At 42.4% G+C, this 14,836-nt stretch overlaps 1 protein-coding gene across 1 annotated transcript in view; it reads right to left on the bottom strand.

Moving 5' to 3' along the window:
• The window catches only part of LOC137340189 (WAS/WASL-interacting protein family member 3-like), a 93,651-nt gene extending 87,244 nt beyond the window's left edge, over window positions 1–6,407 (bottom strand). Inside the window, exon 1 of the mRNA XM_068002593.1 lies at window positions 6,305–6,407. The gene's annotated coding sequence lies outside the window, so the exon portion shown is untranslated. The remainder of the gene's footprint in view (window positions 1–6,304) is intronic.
• Window positions 6,408–14,836: the final 8,429 nt, after the last annotated feature.

Below are 14,836 nucleotides of genomic sequence, written 5' to 3'. Positions count from 1 at the left end.
TCACTGATGCATGTTATAACATGAGAAACATTTTCAAAACATTATTAAACTATGTGTGGTACTTGGTACAACTGCTTGTTAATTCGTTGCAGAACTGATTGATTTATAAAGTATTTTATAGTGACCAGGAAAGAAAATGTCTAGTACTGTTATATCACCTTACTTTATTTGCACAATCATTGTAAAAAGGTCTAAACACACAAAAGGAGGATTTGAAATCAAGCATTAAGAAAAAGGGACTCTTACATTTTGATATGTTTAAGCCATCACCACCATTTACTCAAATGTGCCATTTCAGAACTTGTTATCAACTAATGAGAGGCCTCATTTACATTTCGTTGGCAAGCTGTGGGCGCCAAATGGACCTCCTGCTGCAGCTTGTTAATTGTAAGAGGGTGAGATATCGGTCTGATCCCACATTGAGCTGGCTGATAGTCAGAACCTGGGCTCACCCATAGCATCCGATCATCTTCCCCCTCCAGAAGATGATCCCATGGGGGGCCTCGGACAAGCTAGCAAAAGGCCGAAAATTCTTTTGTGGGCCCCGGAGGAACACTCCTGTTCCTTCTGGCCCCAGCAAAAAAAGACATTTCATGGGCCATTTTCAAAAGAGGTCTCCAGCTTTCCTTTTAAGAACAACTGGTTAGGCCACTCACTGCTTGATACAAACAGGCATATGCTCCACCCATTTGTAACTCAAGATTGCAATCAGGGTCTTATGTATGTCATAGGACCCTGATTTTCATATTACAAGTGGCTTCCTACCAGAAACAGGTGGGCACTCCAATTGCCCATCTCAAGAGCCTGCTGTTAGAGGATGGGTGTTCTTACTTATTGCTCCTCAAAATAATAGGGTTTACAGCATTTACTGTTGATCTTCACAGATTATTAAGCATACAGTAATAACTATTATTGACAATAATTAAGTAGACACTTAACAGCAACACTTACGACAAAACCTTGCAAGTTTTAGCTGGGAAATTCAAAACACGTTACTGTCCCGAGCTCAGTGTACTTGGTTGGCCAAACCTTCAAATTCCAAAGTATCTGTCCCAACATCCACTCTTTATACCTTTTTTCATATCTGGTGCATGACAATTTGCATGTTTCATAGCATTACCTACTAAACAGTTATCACTCAACATTGACTTGCCTGCCCTGTCCTTGCAGCCATAGACCATGACTTGACAGATCTATGGTGGGTCATTTTAACTCCCTCCAGGATGGGCGGGAATAGGAGGGGTTTTAAGTTCTTAAAAATGAGAAAGCCAACTCCAACCCACCACAAACTCATGTTAATGAGCCTCCATGTCTCAGATTTTGGCAGCCAGTTGGATTTAATGCCTCCAGCACGGGTTTCCCAGGGCTCGAGAAACCCAGATGCTAAAGGGAGGCGAGAACTGGCGGATTCAGCAGCTAAGTGGTTTTCCAGCACTGCTTGTGGGCCAGGAGGAGCAGGAGTGCTTCCCCCGGCCCCTCAAGCAAACTTGCCGCGATCTTCCGATCCCGCCCCCCTCCCCCCACCGCGATCCAATCTCTCTCGCCCGCAATCCGATATTCCCCCCCACGATCATCAGACCCCTCCCGCAATCCAACCTCTCCCCGCTGCAATCTTCAGACCGCCCCATCATCCAATCTCTCCACCCCCGCGATCTTCAGACACCCCCCCCCCCACACCGCAATCTTCAGACCCCCCCCCCACACCGCAATCTTCAGACCCCCCCCCCCCCCACCGCGATCTCTCCCTCCCTCCTCCTCTCTGGTCCGTGGCTGTGGCCTTGTACAGCAAACTTTCCCGCCCAGCAGCCAGCCTTTCAATCCAGCCACTGATAGGAGCCCACACTCCCTCACCCCCCACCCCCGGTAAATATCATGCCAACAATCTTTCTCAGGCAGGTGTTTATCTTTCAAGGCTGGAGTGAACAAAGTAAGCTTTTTTGTCTGTTCTGCCACAAACTGAAGTCTGCGCAATAACTAGTTTTAACGAGTTCTTTTCCCATCTGAAAAGGATGATGTATTCGCAGATGTATCCTCCTTCAGAACTTGTTATCAACTAATTACTGGAATGTCTTTTAATTAGATCCACTGTCCAAACTGACCGTTGCCCTACACTGCATTCTATATTGATAAAATAAAGCAAGCCTGTCTTATGATTACACTTTCATTGTTCTAAAAGGCAAAAGCTAAAAGTTAATATTGCTACAATGCAAAGAGACTTCAAGACGATTTAATTAACCCTTTCCTTACACCCCTACCCAAGATATAGATGGCCAGAGCACCAGTATAAATGGGAGCAGTAAGTGATCCAATAGCATTTTCCGGCCGCTACTGCCCTGTTTACACCGGGCATAGGGAGCTAAAATCTGCTCTTATGCCTTTTTACTTACAATTATAAATTATATTTACAATATTTTTGAATTATATGATCTGGTAATATAATTATTGTGGAGATGCCGGTGATGGACTGGGGTTGACAATTGTAAACAATTTTACAACACCAAGTTATAGTCCAGCAATTTTATTTTAAATTCACAAGCTTTCGGAGGCTTCCTCCTTCCTCAGGTAAATGTTTACCTGAGGAAGGAGGAAGCCTCCGAAAGCTTGTGAATTTAAAATAAAATTGCTGGACTATAACTTGGTGTTGTAAAATTGTTTACAGTATAATTATTGAGGCTCAATGTGACAAGGGGAAGTAGTCCTATATATAGTAGGCCTATAATTAGTTGTCAGTTTGGGTGGAGGAAATCAACTGGTAGAATGATTACTTTGCCTTTCGGAAGTAACTTTAGGGTTTTCATGAGATATCAGGTCATATATACGATCCCACTAAGTTTTAACCAGCATTTACTATTCATCTTATTCTTTTTGCTACAATTTCTCATAATTGTATTCCCAGTGCTTGTTTTTTTAAAAAAAATTACAACATTGCTATGGATCCCAATTATTTCCTTACAAGACACAGGTGGCATAGCGCTTTGGAGCACCAATCTGCTGTTTACCTTCCAATTTTCCCCTATTATTCATCATTTTCTGAAATCAGTAACTTATATTTGGATTTGGTTCCATGGGTTGCGAATGACCTTGGATACCTTACCAAATGGGCGATTCTTTGTGTCATTGTCCAGGCTCACACATGTTGTGAGCTATTGACTATGGAGACCATCACAGCTGATCCATGACCCACCTGGTATCCCCACTTCCAGCAGTAGCTGCAGAGGAGTGATCCAGAAAGGAAACCTTGTTTGACTTTTCCACCTCCCCAATTCAGAAGTTCTGAATTGGGGAGGTGGAAAATGATGGCTCCTCATTGCAATTCTGGATGAGATCAGTTAACCTCACAGAGAAGAGGTTGAACTAGGGTTGCCACCTTTTGTCAAGTCCAAAACTTGACAGAGGGCAGAATGGGGTGTGGGGACCATAAATGTGGTTTAGGAAAGCTTTAAAAATCATAGTAAGGTAAATTATTACAATTGCTTGGCTGAGCATTCAATTGGTATATGGGGTACATGTATTTTAATACAATTTCTCATCATCTTCTCTGTCAATGCAAGATTTCCTCGCTCCTGCCTTTTTTCCAGCTCTTTGTTTAGATGCTGAAGATTTAGATTCAGTATCCCTGTCTCATTATTGTTCTGTTTTTGTATTAGTTTCTATATATATTTGGAGGTTTTCCTATAGTTTTCAATTATAATACAAGAGATTATCTGGACTCCCAATTATGTGCTTACATTTTTTATATTTCTATAGCTGTAACAGGTTGCTCCTCTCCTCCCTGCTGTCACTGAACTTCCTTTTGAGGCCGTGATAGTTTTGCAGCCATTGGAATATTTCCAATCAGTTCAATTTTGGTATTTAACTGCAAATCCTGCAATATCAGATAAAAGAACTTGCCTGTGTTAATTATGTAAATTTCAGAGTTGTAGGATATGTAGCAGTGCCTCACAACATTAAGGTGTATGGTCAGCAGGATCAGTATTGGCAAAAGGATAAAGCTCAAGTCTTAATCTCTTAAGAGTTATGACAACTAGGAAGGAATGATAGCAATGTAAATTATTTATTGATCTTTTTTATTTCTAACCTACTAGAGAAAGCATTAATGAAGGATTATTACTAAATGTCATTACAAAGGCAAACACTTGAAACTTTAGTTACAGTATGTCAGATTTTTACAGTAACATATAAATAAATGTTTGTGGTTAAATTCTGTAAGAACTGAAGGGCTCATTGGGTTTTAGAAAACATATTTTTTGTTTAAAATTGAGATTTTGTACAACCAGTTTTGAACAATAAACATAAGGAACACAAAGCACATAATTTACTGTATTTAATACATGACCCTATCTGGGTAAGTAATGCAAATCTCCAGTGAAATAATTTGGAAAGACATTTGTAAGAGATCTGGTTCTGCAGTGGGTTTTGTTTACCCACTGAAGGTAGATAGTTTAATAAATAAATAATTACCACACTTATATAAATAAATCTGCTTTTATGAAAAAATGTTATAGAATCATACAGCACAGGAGACCATTCAACCCATCCTGCCTGTGCCAGCTCTTTGAAAGAACTATCCAATTAGTCCCACTCCCCTGCTCTTTCCCCATAGCCCTGCGTTTTTTTTCCATTTCAAGTATATATCCAATTTCCTTTTGAAAGTTACTACTGAATTTGCTTCCACCACCCTTTGCTGTTCTTGAGTACTCAGTATAAGTATTTAAAAAGGCACCTGCATAACCATTTAGGTCACATTACAAAATATAAAGATTCCTCTTTCAGATTCAGCAAGTTCTGTTTGTCTCATGTAACATGCAGGAAACAACTCTTGAAAATAAGCTAATTCTTTTCAGGAAAATCACTGCAGAAAAAGTTGAAAAGTTTGTGCTGTGGCTAAAAATGGTTTCCTTGGAGATTTTCATTCTTAATACTTTTCCATTGGCAAGTGCAGGCTTGGGAACAGCAAGTCCTAGGACACTCAGCAAATAGCCAACCTAGCTGTCAGTCTTCCTCTTGCTCTGTAATAAGCCCTTGAAAATAACTTTCCTGTGAATTTACCTCAAAAAGGCTCCAAACTTCATATTTTATCTTGTATATAGGGAAAACAAATTCATAATTACTGTGATAGCCCGCAGATTAAAGTACCACAGATTGTTTCACTGAGTCAAATTGGGAGCTTTGTCCATACTGCAGCCTGTGGCATGCTGGGAGTTGTGGTCACATGTACTGTGAGTTGTAGTTGTTTTCTTTTCAGCTGTTGTAATGAACACAAGCTCAAGGCTACTCAGAGACGCACTGACCTCTTAAGACACATTTTATACATAGAACACGTTGTTGAGTAATAAATGTAATCATTTTCTTTTAAATGTTGCCATTTTAAAATTCTTTATGATGTTGCAAACCTTACTTTTAAGTGGTAAGTTTTTCAGCTAGGGAGAGTTCAATGTGCTGGTGGAAACGACTTTCACAATTTTTTGATTGTTTTTAAAATTTTATTTTGTTTTTCTTTTATTGGTAGCTATTGGTGACTGTCCATTTTAGTTATTAGTTTTTTGAACTTCGTGAATAGTGCTTTTAATTCCTGCTTGCTACTCTCTGCCTGTTAGTTAATTTGCGATTTGTTGCTCTTTTACAAATATGAAATTTGAGCCAATCAGGTGTGATGGCCGAAATGAGATGGCCAAAGGGCAACGTGACGGATCGAAAAAGTGTATGGCTTTTGTTATATTGATTTCATTGATGAGATAGATTGTAAGTAGAAGATTATACCTTATTAATAAGCAATTTACAAATTCCCCTGTGTTCTCATGCTATTGCCCATATTCTGGATTCTTGTGTGGCCGAGGGTAGAGGAAAAGGTTCCGTTCCCTCACAATGATACTGTGCGGATGAATTTCTGTTAGGCTTCTCCCACTTGTCCAGCGTAACTTGAGGAAAAGCCTCATGTTCCGGTGAGGCTGAGCAACTATTTTATTTTAAGGTAACTTTAAAAAAAACTCTCCCAACTTTCTAGAAGTGTTTAACCGGCAACGGGCATGCTCAGCACGATACTGCTGCTTTTAAAACACCATGAAATACTCAGCAGTAATACCTGCTGCAATAAGAATGTAAATAACAATTAAAAAATAACCTGCTTGCATCGATAAGTAGTAATAAACCCGTGTACAGTTAAAGAGAGGTAAATAAATACACCCAAGCTAGGCAAGGGAAGCTATCACACCCACATTTCTACACACAACAAAAGTATCCACGTTTGTCCTGGTTCTGGCAGGTGGAAATGAAACAAATTGGTTTAAAATATGAAGTTACTTGCCGTGTTCTCAGGAGCTGAACGAGTTCCTTCGGCGCTTCCTTCCAGCTCGAGCCCCGAAAGCCCGGTGCAGCCGCAGCTGTCAATCAGGCACGGGGAGGCGGAACACCATCGCACCTGCCCTCCCACACTCAGCTGTCACTTTAAAGAGACGCCCACCGTGGAATGTTGGTCCGGTGCACACCGTGCCTGGCAAGCACTGGATCCACGACAGAGATCTCTGCAGGAAAGAGGATCAAACATTTCTGGTATTCTTGGGACTCCAAGGAATAAGTCCTAAGTAACAGCTAATGCAACCAACCAATGCACGTCTGAGAGGGGAAGGGATGACTGATGTAATATGAGAGCTTTTCCTGCATCGAAAGAAGTATCGAGGATCCTACCCGCATTACTGAGACCTTTAAAGGTCATTGACCTGAAACGTTAACTCTGTTGCTCTCTCCACAGAGAGAGGAGAGGAGTTACTGCAGGAGTTCCTCAGGGCAGTGTCCTAGGCCCAACCATCTTCAGCTGCTTCATCAATGACCTTCCCTCCATCATAAGTTCAGAAATGGAGATGTTCGCTGATGATTGCACAGTGTTCAGTTCCATTCGCAGGCCCTCAAATAATGAAGCAGTCCATGCCCGCGTGCAGCAAGACCTGGACAACATCCAGGCTTGGGCTGATAAGTGGCAAGTAACATTTGCACCAGACAAGTGCCAGGCAATGACCATCTCCAATAAGAGAGTCTAACCACCTCCCTTTGACATTCAACGACATTACCATCGCCGAACCCCCACCATCAACATCCTGGGGGTCACCATTGACCAGAAACTTAACTGGACCAGCCATATAAATACTGTGGCTACAAGAGCAGGTCAGAGGCTGGGTATTCTGTGGCGAGTGACTCACCTCCTGACTCCCCAAAGCCTTTCCACCATCTACAAGGCACAAGTCAGGAGTGTGATGGAATACCCTCCACTTGCCTGGGTGAGTGCAGCTCCAACAACATTCAAGAAGCTCGACACCATCCAGGACAAAGCAGCCTGCTTGATTGGCACCCCATCCACCACCCTAAACATTCACTCCCTTTACCACCGGCACACACTGTGGCTGCAGTGTGTACGATCCACAGGATGCATTGCAGCATTTCGCCAAGGCTTCTTCGACAGCACCTCCCAAACCTGCGACCTCTATCACCTAGAAGAACAAGGGCAGCAGGCCCATGGGAACAACACCATCTGCACGTTCCCGTCCAAGTCACACACCATCCCGACTTGGAAATATATCGCTGTTCCTTCATCGTTGCTGGATCAAAATCCTGGAACTCCCTACCTAACAGCACTGTGGGAGAACCTTTACCACACGGACTGCAGTGGTTCAACATGGCGGCTCACCACCACCTTCTCAAGGGCAATTAGGGATGGGCAATAAATGTTGGCCTTGCCAGCGACGCCCACATCCCATGAATGAATTTTTTAAAATGCCACCTGGTCTGCTGAGTGTTTCCAGCATTTTCTGTTTTTATTTCAGGTTTCCAGTAGTATTTTGCTTTTGTACAGAGAGGGCTCACTGGGATGCTGGATTGTTTCCCTTTAGTGGTCCAGTTAAATGGAAGAAAGTCCCTGTTAGTTTGTGACTTCATTCAAAGTTGGTTCCTTTTCACTTTCTTGAAAGGCCATTGGTGGTGATGGGGGGTGCGGGGTTCTGGGTTGTATAGACCTCCAGGAAAGGGCTCCTGGGAAAGTTTTTTTTTGTTGTGAATCCATGATAAAAAAAATGTAGGAGGAGAATTTCCATGGGGTTCTCCTGATCTCCCGCTGTAAGTTCAGTGGAAGATCAGCAGAAATCCTGGAAAAATGGTGTAAACTGCCATTTTACCTCTTTTTGCTGTTTCTCTGGGGGTTCCATTGATCTTCTGTCAAAATTATGGCAGAAATTCACGAGAACCCTCCTTGAAATTCCAGGCAGTAATATTTACTTGTGAATTTGTTTTGTCACAAAATGTGAGTTTTACATTGTATCTAATGATAAACAGCGAAGGACCTGAGTACAGCTGTCAATGGAGATGTAGACCACAACCTCCACTGCAGATGACTGAATTTTCCATAAACGTACACATGATAACTAATTGCATTTAATTTGTAAAATCTTGAAGTCTACATTTTATTTTCATTTACATCTTCTGATACTTTATATAAATAAAATGCAACATAGTTAAAGCCATACTTTTTTCTTTTTCCTGCATTGAGCGGCATAACAACTGTGTGCAGCTGTACCAAGGACAGCTGCCTTATGGGTTTGACTCTGGTTGCTGAAAGCACAGAAAAGATTTGAAGAAATTGTTATGAGGCTATAAGGAGCAAGAATAAATTTCCCTTGGCCTGATTCATGCTCCAGCACTCACACAGTTTTACCAGTGCTTTGCTAAAATCGATATTGCTATTGATTAATCTGTGTTAATCTAGGATCACTGAATACAAGCAGACCTAAGCAGGACATTTTGACAGTTATATTGAATTCTGATGAGAATGGTTCCATAGGTACCTGGAACATTTCCCAATTGATTATTCATATATGAGGCTAGATAGTAAGTGTCAGCAAGTTATTCAATTGTTCAGTCCGATCTTGTCCTCATTCAATCACACACACACTTTCTAGCAAGTAACACTAGATAATGTTCAGGAGCAGCAACCCTGGATGAGAGTCCCCTCCCTAGCCCAGAAACACTGAAAGAAAGACTTGCATTTATTTAGAGCATTACCATGTCTCTTGGAAATGACTCAAAGTTCTTTTCAATGAATGACATTGAAGTGTAGTGACTAATATGTAGGCAAACACAGCAGCCATTTGATGCACAAGATCCTACAAACAGCAATGAAAAGAATGATCAGTTAATCTTTTTGGGGGGTTTTGATTGAGGGAGAAATGTTGACCAGAATACCATATTCTAAAATTTTTAATACTCTTCCTTATGGCTTCACCCCCTCCTATCTCTATAACCTCCTTCAGTCCTATAAACCCCTCCTCCCGACCTCTCCATTCCACTGACTCCGGTCTCTTGTGTATCCCCCTTCTCTTTGCCCCACCATTGAGGCCATGCCTTCAGCTGCATACCATTCTCTGGAATTCCCACCTCCCTTCCATCTTTAAAATCCTCCTTGAAACCCATTCCTTTGACCAAGCTTTTGATCGCCACTACTAATCTCCTTCTTTAGCTTGGCATCCATTTACCTTACGCCTCTGTAAAGCACGTTACAATGTTTTACTACATTAAAGGTGCTGTATAAATGCAAATTGTTGTTGTTGTTTACATTTGTAGTTTAAATTTTAAATTTGAGAAAGCCGAAACTGGCAGAATGAAGAGAGAAATCAGGGACCATGCCAGAAAGAAGAGAATTACCATTTATATTGTGCTTTATCACATCCTCAAGATATGCAAAATGTTTCATATCCAATTAATTACTCTCTGAAGTGAAGTGACAGTTGTTATGTAGGCAAACTTGGAAGCCATTTTGTCCACTGCAAGATCCAACAAACAGCAATTAAGATAAATGACCAATTCATCTTTTTGATGTTTGAGGGAAGAATGTTGTCCAGGACTCTTTGGTCTTCTTTGAATAGTGCCATCGGATCATTTATGTCCATCTTAAAAGGCATATAGGCCTTGATTTAAATTCTTATCCAAAAGAAAGCGCCTATGGTAATGTCCCTTAGTACTACACCGAAGTATCATCCTAGATCATGTGCTAAAAATACTGGAGTGGGGCTTGAAACAGACCCTTCTGACTATTAGGTGAGTGCTACCAGCTGAGCCAAACTGACATGTTAAATTAGAATAAGCACAACAAAGGAAAAGTATACTTAGGAAAGAAATATTCAAATAGGTCCAGAACCACTTAAGACAAAACAATTGACCTCAGGCACTTAGAAAGTTGGACCCTACACACATGGACTCCAAGCACTAAAGTTAGAAACTCTCTTCCTGGCTGATCTTCTGGCTACAGCGACTTTTCAGTTTCTCTCTGATGTTGCAATTGACATTACTTCCCTTTTAAGCTGCAACAGGCCATTAAATCCTACAGCAGCATCCCAGTTTCCACTACCCCCATCACTTGCACCCAATCACTTGTGGTTCTCCAGCAAGAGATCATTATTTTTCATGCAAATTAACTGACAGTAGAAAACCTGCTGGGCTCAGCAGCAGGGTCAACAGGCAGGTGGAAGTGCATGTCCACCATCAAGAAATGGATGTATCAAGAAATCCAAGCCTTTATACTAAAAAATAATTAAATAATCATTAAGCTCTAACTTGAGATATTTGCATCTTGAAAATGTATTTCCACAACTCTGTTTCTAAATTTGTTCCTTTGATTGTCAATTAACATTAGCATCCTTGTCATTAACATTCACTCTGCATAATTATTCCAATAGGGAATTGTAGACTTGTTGAGTAGTGATGCAGCACATTGGTGTACCACTTCTATGTCCTCTGGTTGATCCAGCTAAAGAAATGTATAGAAATGATCACTTGAAGTTTAGGAAAAAGAGTAGTGGCTAAAATTGTGCTGTATGATGTTAGCAGTAAGTGCATCAGTGCATTTGGAGGAAACTCCTTTGTTTTCTATTTTAACAAAGGTGTTCACCATTTAATTTTAAATAGGTAAATGTCTTTGTTAAAATAGTAGACAAAGGAATTTTATTTAAACAAATAAACAACTTGCATTTATATAGCGCCTTTCATTTTAGAAAAACATCCCAATTTGCACATTAGGAACTAATGTTTTTCTACGTTAAAGATGCTATAAAAATACATATTGTCTTTGATGTTGTAGCAGCAGTAGTAGCAATATTGCACAACATTATTTTGACTAAATAATGTGGTAGGATATAGGCTCATAGCAAAAATCCATCCCTCGATTCAATTTTTCTTGTCTTGCCTTGGCTGTCAGAAGAAAACAGATGCTGCTTTTATATTGGGTCAAGGACATGCTAGTGCTGCTGCTGCCTGGGTCTTCCTTGGCTAGTTTATTTTGGGCTTGCTACCAGCTCCGCAAGATTCAGCCATCAGGAACCAACAGCATCAACCTGGCACTAAACCAAAAACAAAGCAGCTTGAGACTGGAAACAAGAGTCTTATCCACAGAGAAGGATTAAAAATCAATGGAGGAATCAACTTGCATCACTCTTGTCCACTCCTAGTAGCTGCACAGAATACCATTGGGTCATGACTGTGATCAGGTTGCCTGAACATGAATGAGAAAAAGCCATTCTGCTGTCCTGCTTACCTTGTTGTTCAACTCTTCTTTCAGGATTTGCATTTACTATTTTTGAGATTTCCTTCTGTATGCCTGCCCTTTCAGTCCAAGTGTGGTGTCTGTTCCATGGGAACCTACAGATGAGAAGAAAATATCTTACGAATAGGCTGAGGAAAGAATAGTAATAAAATTGTTAACCTCCAAAAAGTCAAAACTATATTCAACCACAATAAGAAACATGACAAAGTTGGAACTTATTTTACAATATTTTGAAACTTAGACCCTGAAATTACAAAAGTTTGTGGACAGGCACTAACGCATAATAACTAAATATATTTGAAGCAGATAAGATTCCATATTTGAGTAGCCTTATAAGGGACCAAAAAATCCTACGGGGCCCAATGACTTCCTCACCTGCATTACCAATAAATGCTCCCAGTGAGAGCACAAATTTGTAAAATTATCTCTATACTGTTCCTTTAAAAAAGACAATGGAATTGGTGTGTTAAGATCATCCACCTCAAATTGCTCCCTTCGACTTCACTGAATCACCCCTTCCATCTGCACCTATAACAACAAGTGCAAGGATCTCATTGATTTCTTTGCCTCTAAAGTTGAGACATTGGGGCAAATTTCGACTTTGAGCTGGGAAGGGAGTGGGGGGGAAGGTTTTTGGGTGCGAAAACCGGAAGGTAAGTGGGCGGAGATCGCGACCTTAATGAGGCCAATCAATTTTATTTCCGGGTTTTGTGCCCAGCAGTCAGGCTGATTGTTGGTAATCCGGTGGGAGGGGGTCAAGTGGGGTGGGGATCGATCATTGGGAGGGGGGCCGGTCATGGGGGGTCTTCAGTGGGGGTCGGTCATCGGGGCGGGGGGGAGTCGGTCATCGGTGGGGGGGGGGGGGGTCGTCATGGGGGAGTCGATACCAGGTGTCGGTCATCAGGGGGTTGGTCATCAGGAGTTCAGTCATGGGGGGGGGGGTTGAACATCGGGGTGGGTCGGAGATCATGGGGAGGTCGGAGATCATGGTGGGGGAGGGGGTCGAATATCATGGGGGTGCGGACATGGGGAGGGGATCAGCCGATCCCGTGTGAGGGATTGCGACAGGTAAGCTTGTTGGGCCTGGAGGAAACACTATTGCTTCTCCTGGCCCACAAGCAGTGCAATAAAGGCACTTACCTGCTGAGCCGGACCTTCTCACCTCCTCTTACATGGCGAGAATCAGAAAGCCCGGGAATCCCGGCCCCCAGGAGTTAAAAATAAAAAACCTGTCAAAATGGAGGCCTGCAGCCTCCATAAAAAATGTTAGTGACCAACCCGCCTCCTGAGAGCAGGTTGGTCATCCGGCCCTCAACCCGCCTCTGTTAAAATCGGAAACGGACGGGTTGGAGGCGGTTGGGGTTGGGTTTTGCTTTTTTTTACAAGTTTTACTTTCCCACCCGCCCTCAACCCACCCATTTGTGGGCTTAAAATTACCCAATAATCTCTACCAAAGTCTGTGCCCACTTTTCCAACCACTTATTGGTTGAATGCCAGTAGTCCGGTTTCCCTCCTGCCCACAGCATCACCCTGATCAAAGTCAACAGCAATATTCTGCTTCACTACAAACTGTTACATTTTGGGGCTATTTTACTCTATTTTAAACTCTAGATTTTCTTTGGATTCAGCATCTCAGACCACTTCCGTAGGTGAGTCTTCATTCCCTGGGGGTAATTTTGACTTTGGGTATAGTGTAAAACAGGTGATATTGATTCAGATGCCTGTTATATTCCTCTCCCGATTTTCATTTCCATTGAAGCCCATTTTACACTAACACCCAAAGTCAAAATTACCACCCCCTCCACCATGTCCCAGGGAGTGCTTTCACTTCCTCAGATATCTAGGTATGTGCAAGAATCAAATATTGAAACCTATTTACTTTATTTCAGCTCACTTGTTTTCACAGAAGCCCTCATTTGATCTTCGTTGACTTCAGAAGGTGGTTGCTATCTGAAGGCTTCAGACAGACTATAAGTTGAACCAACCAGGCTGAGAAAAACATTCTAGAAAACAACCAGGACCAAACAATTTAAACAACTGCCTATTACTTTTTTTTAAAGGTACCAATCAAGCACATATTTAAACAAATCCCACAAAATATTTGTATTTGAATTCAATGGCTTGGTCCCTTCCTTGGGCACCTTGCTGAGACAAAGGCATAAAAAATCTGTGAACCCACTCTGCTAACCGTGGCAGAGCAGGACTTGTGTCTGCTGGGCACGAGGGGCCCTAACTTCTTCCAAATTTTCTTGAGGTGAAGGGCATTTCCATAAAATGGACGGATGTTGAGCAAGTGACAGCATGGTTATTGGAGGCAATCATCTCAGCCCCAGGACAATGCTGCAGGAGTTCCTCAGGGCAGTGTCCTAGGCGCAACCATCTTCAGCTGCTTCATCAATGACCTTCCCTCCATCATAAGGTCAGAATTGGGGATATTCGCTGATGACTGCACAGTGTTCAGTTGCATTCGCAACCCCTCAGATAATGAAGCAGTCCGTGCCCGCATGCAGCAAGACCTGGACAACACCCAGGCTTGGGCTGATAAGTGGCAAGTAACATTCACGCCAGACAAGTGCCAAGCAATGACCATCTCCAACAAGAGAGAGTCTAACCACCCCCCGTTGACATTCAACGGCATTACCATTGCCGAATCCCCCACCATCAATATCCTGGGTGTCACCAATGACCAGAAACTTAACTGGACCAGCCACATAAATACTGTGGCTACAAGAGCAGGTATTCTGCAGCGAGTGACTCACCTCCTGACTCCCAAAAGCCTTTCCACCATCTACAAGGCACAAGTCAGGAGTGTGACGGAATACTCTCCACTTGCTTGGATGAGTGCAGCTCCAACAACACTCAAGAAGCTCGATACCATCCAGGACAAAGCAGTCCGCTTGATTGGCACCCCATCCACCACCCTAAACATTAACTCCCTCCACCACCGGCGCACAGAGGCTGCAGTGTGTACCATCCACAGGATGCACTGCAGCAACTCCCAAACCCACGACCTCTACCACCTAGAAGGACAAGGGCAGCAGGCACATGGGAACAACACCACCTGCACGTTCCCTTCCAAGTCACACACCATCCCGACTTGGAAATATATCGCCGTTCCTTCATCGTCGCTGGGTCAAAATCCTGGAACTCCCTACCTAATAGCACTGTGGGAGAACCTTCACCACATGGACTGCAGCAGTTCAAGAAGGTGGCTCACCACCACCTTCTCAAAGGCAATTAGGGATGGGCAATAAATGC

The sequence above is a fragment of the Heptranchias perlo genome, chromosome 2 (genome assembly GCF_035084215.1).
Source record: "Heptranchias perlo isolate sHepPer1 chromosome 2, sHepPer1.hap1, whole genome shotgun sequence".
NCBI lineage: Eukaryota > Metazoa > Chordata > Chondrichthyes > Hexanchiformes > Hexanchidae > Heptranchias > Heptranchias perlo.
The sequence above is the reverse complement of the archived record's forward strand: the minus strand, read 5'-3'. Positions and strand labels throughout refer to the sequence as shown.